Raw genomic sequence first — 6274 nt, 5'->3', positions numbered from 1 at the left:
TTCACAATGTAGACTTAAAGTTTCAACTGCTTGGGTTAAAGAAAATATAAATGCTAACAATTGGGAATAAATAAATAAATGGAAATTAATAAGGTGTTTAGAAAGTAAGTTTCCAAGTTTTTGTAATAATCATTATACAGTTTGATATTTTATCATGCAGTTGTACTGAAACTAAAAAACAGCATAGTCATATAAATGTATGACTACATTTACTACATTTAAAGATGGCTAGTTATCAGATGATGTTGCATTACTGGTTGAATTCCTACAAAAATGTTGCATAGACTTCGTCTCATACTGAGATGTGACTTCCAAAGTCACAACTGCAAAGAGTCATTCATACAAATAAAGAAGAGAACGCTCTCACTTATATAAACAAATCATTGTGAGACAATTACAACATGGTCATACCTCCTAAAAGTGAGTTTGCTTCAAAGAAGAACATAATTAGGTACACAATCCTGGATCGTAATGCCTTCTCTGACAAAATGTGTAGCTGCTTCATGACCCAGGCTGCCCTGGGAATCAGAGGCATTCTTAGATGGATGTGAGGAAAAAGGAGATGATCCTGGTGCTATTTTCTCATAATATGCTCCAGTTTTGCAAGAATAAAATATATTTGATGTAGTCACAGACATAAACCACAAGCTTCAAAAATTGATATAAGATGTATACCTTTACAAACTCCAACCCCAGAATAATGAGTAAGCTTAGGAAATTATGTTGTTAACTCTATACTTTCTTCCATTGTAAATGGAAAGGAGCCTGTGAAGTAATAAGAGATAAGAAAGATGTAATAATCAATATGCAAAGTAATGTTGATAGACTAAACAAAAAGTAATAATTTGCAAGATGGGAATATTATAGCCCATTGTGCAAACATGTGCATTCGTCTTCTCTTTCTTTCCTCTCCCCCAGGAGAAAGCATCATCAGAAAACAGGAAAATAGGATATGTGATGGGAAGAGTAATTGGACTGTGAAAACAAGAGATCTGATGATGACACTTGGGAAATATTTTGGTTGTTACCTTTTTAATATGGCTTTGCCTTTGGGAGCTTTATAACTCAGTTTTGAATGTTTCCTTTTTTAAAATTCTCTAGGCTTAAGGAGATATTCTCGATAAAGAGAAACACCAGGGCAGAGTCCAAGTACACTGCATATGTACGAATTCTCAGAAATCTATGGTATGAGGATGAGAAGTCAAATCCTGGAGCTAACTTTATGCAGTTTCTCTTTGCTGAGCCAGAAAACTATCTTAATTAGTTTTATTCTACAAATAAACTAATGGTACTATATTCAAAATCTCTTTTTCTCTGTGTGCATTATATACTTACTCTATTGATCATTTATTTGAATTTAGATTTAACAGGCTGGTAGTTCGGATCTAATTCACTTAGGTTGGTCATGAATAGATTTCTGAAAACCTCTACTGTTACATACCATTATGTCCTTCTAAAATGACTTCTGAACTACAAAAGAAAAAAACCCAAAAAAACAAAATCTTTTCCTTTCATTTAATCCTTTCTCACTTTTCTAGGTAGTTTCTGTTTTTGTAGATAAGAACCAATATAAATATGATTGTTAATGACTAAACATGATTAGTGATTCCTTGGTATGAGATACCTCAGTCTTTCCATCTTCTTGCAGATACCTTTCAACTCAGGATAAAATCAAAAGACAGTCTTGTGAGTGGTGCAATACTGGAATAAATTAAAGACTTTGGCCGGGCGCTGTGGCTCACGCCTGTAATCCTAGCTCTTGGGAGGCCGAGGCGGGCGGATTGCTCAAGGTCAGGAGTTCAAAACCAGCCTGAGCAAGAGCGAGACCCCGTCTCTACTATAAATAGAAAGAAATTAATTGGCCAACTGATATATATATATAAAATTAGCCGGGCATAGTGGCGCATGCCTGTAGTCCCAGCTACTCGGGAGGCTGAGGCAGAAGGATCACTCGAGCCCAGGAGTTTGAGGTTGCTGTGAGCTAGGCTGACGCCACGGCACTCACTCTAGCCTGGACAACAAAGCGAGACTCTGTCTCAAAAAAAAAAAAAACAAAACAAAACAAAAAGACTTTGCAAAAATTGAAATTAAAATGATCTTCAAATATAGAAAAATGAGTAGTACCACTAGTTTTTAAATATCTATAATTTTTTAAATCTTCAAATACTTTAGCTTATTTAACTAAAAATAATAGTGATATTGATCAAAGTGTTCAGCAAGCATTAATCTAAATATTGGACTATTTTTAAATACTCATTATATCCCTATTAAACTCATTGTCATAATAATGCCATTGAACATTTTATAAAATAGGGTCTTTCATAAACTAAATTTGAGAGTATAAATTGATTCAGGCTTTCTAAAAAATAATTTGACAACTCTTATCAAGAACCTTAAAAAGATGCATAGTCTGTAATACACTTTTGGAAATCAGTTCTAAAGAAATCCTTTGAGTTACAAAATGATTTTGTGAAAAAGATATTCACTATAGTATTATTTAAAATAACACTAAGTTCAAACCGTCATTACTATCTCAGTATAGAAGAATGGAGAAGTAAACTCTGGTACAACTATATGACAGTACTTTATAAAAGTTTTTATTTAAAATAATGCTTTTGAAGATGTCATTATAACAGGAAAATTTCACAAAGTGTATATTTGAAAACATAGGAAGTAAATTTTAATAAAGTTATGTAAACACAAATATGCCAATGAAATAAAAATTAAACCACCAAAATACATTGAAAAAAACTTCACGATACAATCAAGCAAATAAACTAACAAAGCCTATATATATTTAATGACAAGACTATAGATAATGTTACATTTTCTTTTAAATTTTTTATAATTTTTTATTTTCCAAAGTGAATTTATAGTTTTTTAATGGTATAAAAACGCCAATAATCATTTTTAAATAACAACAAATGTAATGCAATCAGTTATGTTAGGGAACCAAAATGCTAAGATCTTTTGTGACAAATGCCTTCATACATTTAAGAAGCAGCAGAAAAAAAATGGGATGGTATATACCATAACTGTTTTTATGTGATGTGATGAGTGATAAAATTCAAACTATTTTTATTTTCTCTGAGTTTAAAATTATATGCATTTTTTGTATGTATGTATATATTCATATTTTTATAATTATAGATGATATGGCTTTGATTTTATATAGGTGCATAATGCAGATCATTTTTTAATAATCTTTCTCTAATAGCAAATGAGAGAGGATTGTGTTCATTTAGTGGAACAAGAACTTGCAGTGGCTTAAGATCCAATAATTCATTTATTATTGTGGTTGAGTTGCTTCTGAATTACTGCTCTCAGCCATTTTTGTTAGCTCTACTTGAAAGTGGGATTTACAACTAGAAGGGAGGAAATTCAAGTGAGATTATAATTGATTATGAACTTGCTTCCTAATTTTGAGGGGAAAAACATGACAAATGTTTTAAAGAAAAGTTTGATAAATTTATGTTTGAATTATGACATCTGAAACATCAGGCAATTTCTTATCTTTTATATTTATTTCAAAGTAAATCTGTAATTTAAATAAAAGAAAAACTCACTTGTATTTAAAATGTGTTCCTGTTTATATATGATATATAAAATATTAAGTAATAAAATTATTTTATCACTTTATAATACTTTGTAAATTAAAAAATATTAATAATCCATGAGGTAATAACTTATATAAGCTATATAAATTAAGCATTATTTATCACCCATATTATAAAAGAACTTCAGAATTTAGAACCTGCTCTTTGAAAGAGGGTACATATCTTATTCTTCATGACTTTTTGGTTCACAGTGTCTTATTTTAAATCCTAGATATGCCATCTTATAGCTATTTGGATTTGTAAGTCATTGACTTTTTCAGATCTTGAAACTGATCTGAAAAAATTTTGTTAGCTATAAAAATTGAGAAAATATAATGCTACTGCTTTTCATGGTTGTTGTGACAATTAAATGAGAAAAAGATGTGAATACACTTGTAAACTATGAAATGTATTATCAGAGTGATAGATCATTGTTACAATACTAGTCCCCAATGAATCACACTTCCCCATGTCTCCTACCCTTTATACTGGGGCTATTTCCTCACCTCCTAACTGAAACTGAACCTCTGCCTTGCTTTTTGTTTTTTGTTTTTACCAAAAGGATATAGTGGGAATAAGAACATTATGTGGCTTCATTGCTTCCCAGGTAGCTTTCCAGTTTGTACCCTAAGATCTCCATGCTCTGAAGCAGCCCAGCTAGGTGAGACACATGGAGTCTCTAGCCATATAAGCTGAGACTCCAGTGGGGCCCCTTGGAGCTGACTATAGTCACATCAGTGAACCAGGTGAGGCCAGTGGAAGAACTTGACCATCAACCTGAGGAATCATGAGATAATAATAATGAGAAGAATGAAAAGAAAAAGTTGCTATTTTAAGTCATTAAGTTTTGGGAGGTGTAGTTAAACTATATAACTGATATTCTAGTTTTTGCATGTTATGATTACGAATAATCTTTCAAAGTCTTTTTTTACTTTTTTTTGTGACTTTTGCCATTACTATTCAGCTGGACTTATTTCTTCAGAATTTCCAGATACCACCCTTCTAAACTATATAGTGGAAAAATAGCCCAGTTATCTTGAATTCTTACATGTTTGTTTCATGAATGGCCCACGTAAGAAAATATATGTGAAGAGGATCTTTAAACTCTGTAACACTACCCAAATGTAAAGTTATATAAAAAATGGAAAACTTACTCATGAAAATTTTTCTGAGGGACACCAGTATATTTATTTAGGAAACTGCTGCAGGTGACACTCTTAAATTCCTACTTAAGATGATAGCTGGATTCCAGCTTTACAGATCCCTGAGCAAAAGACTTAGGGCCAGAGGTTCAAAAATATTTGTGGGCTTTTACAAAGTTAATATGGTATACTATACATTCTATAACAGTGCTTTTTATACATGTCCAATAAAACCTGCTAATAGTCACTTTAACCTCTACAGGAGTTGAAATCATATCAACTAGAAGGGTGCTCAGTTCTTCCTAGCCTGGTGATGGCTTGGAGCTCAGATATTTTGAAAATAGAAGCTTGGGCTTTTCTACATTGTTCTGTAGAATAAAGAGAAAACAATTTGAATTGCTGGGAGTAGTGTCTATTGGAGGACGAAAGTAGAGAAACCTATAAAGGAAAGAGTGGACATGATGCCACTTATTTTGGAAAGGAGAAATGGAAATGTCCTCACTTCTTGCTCCATTGGCAATATGGCCTAGGAGTCTTTGCAGGACTAACATGTCAGCAAGGCTACAAGGTATTTTCTGTGGAATGTGCCATGTAAACAAACCCAGTTTTGTCTTTCTCATGCAAATGCCAGGAAAGTTCATATAATGCTAAAGTGTACATTGTGATGGTTAATTTTATGTGCCCACTTGACTTGGTCAGAGAGTGCCAGATGCTAAACAATATATCTGTGTCTATGAGCATGTTTCCAAATGAGATTAGCATTTGAATTGGTGGACTCCGCAGATTGCCCTCTCCCAAATGGGTGAGCATCATCCAATCCACTGATCCACTGAGGACCTGAATAGGCAGAGGAAGGGAGAATTTATTCCTTTCTGCCTGACTGCTTGAGCTGCATCAGCCTTCTTCTGCCCTTGAACACGGATTTACACCATTGGCTCCCCTGGTTCTCAGGCCTTCCGACTCATATTTCAGATTGAATTATATCGTCAGCTTGCCTGTATCTCCAGCTTGAAGATGGCAGATTGTGGGACTTCTCAGCCACCATAATTGTGTGTGTCAATTGCTTATTTTATATACACACACTGTGTGTGTGTGTGTGTGTGTGTGTGTGTGTGTGTGTGTGTGTGTGTGTGTATTCCCCGTCCTATTGATTCTGTTTCTCTGGAGAACTCTCACTAATACACACATGGATTCTTTGATAAGGAGAGGGGTGAGGGCACTGAAAGAATGCAGAGATTTTATATCCAAGTTAATACACAATAAAAATGTAGGCAATTTGGATATCATGTCCACATGCAAGAACTGAGGGACAAAGGACATCTGAAATCTATATTTTAGTCATTATCATATGTGCTAAAGTCTAAGATTTATTATAGTTTTCAGAGAGCCCCAACATTTTCCATTGTGCTAATTCTAAGCTAATAGGAACAAATTTTGGAAGTTTTGATCATATGTAGTTCTGCATACAAGCAGAAAAAGAATAGATGAATTTCAATAAAGATGTATAAAGTGCAATTAGAAAAAAATTACAAATTA

General features: G+C 33.3%; 1 pseudogene; it reads left to right on the top strand.

The window, feature by feature from the left end:
- The first annotated feature begins 401 nt into the window (after positions 1 to 401).
- The window catches only part of LOC105879324 (large ribosomal subunit protein uL23 pseudogene), a 69529-nt pseudogene continuing 63656 nt past the window's right edge, over positions 402 to 6274 (top strand).

This window comes from Microcebus murinus, chromosome 9 (assembly GCF_040939455.1).
Source record: "Microcebus murinus isolate Inina chromosome 9, M.murinus_Inina_mat1.0, whole genome shotgun sequence".
In the NCBI taxonomy this organism is placed as follows: domain Eukaryota; kingdom Metazoa; phylum Chordata; class Mammalia; order Primates; family Cheirogaleidae; genus Microcebus; species Microcebus murinus.
This window is presented reverse-complemented; position numbering and strand designations above follow the sequence as displayed.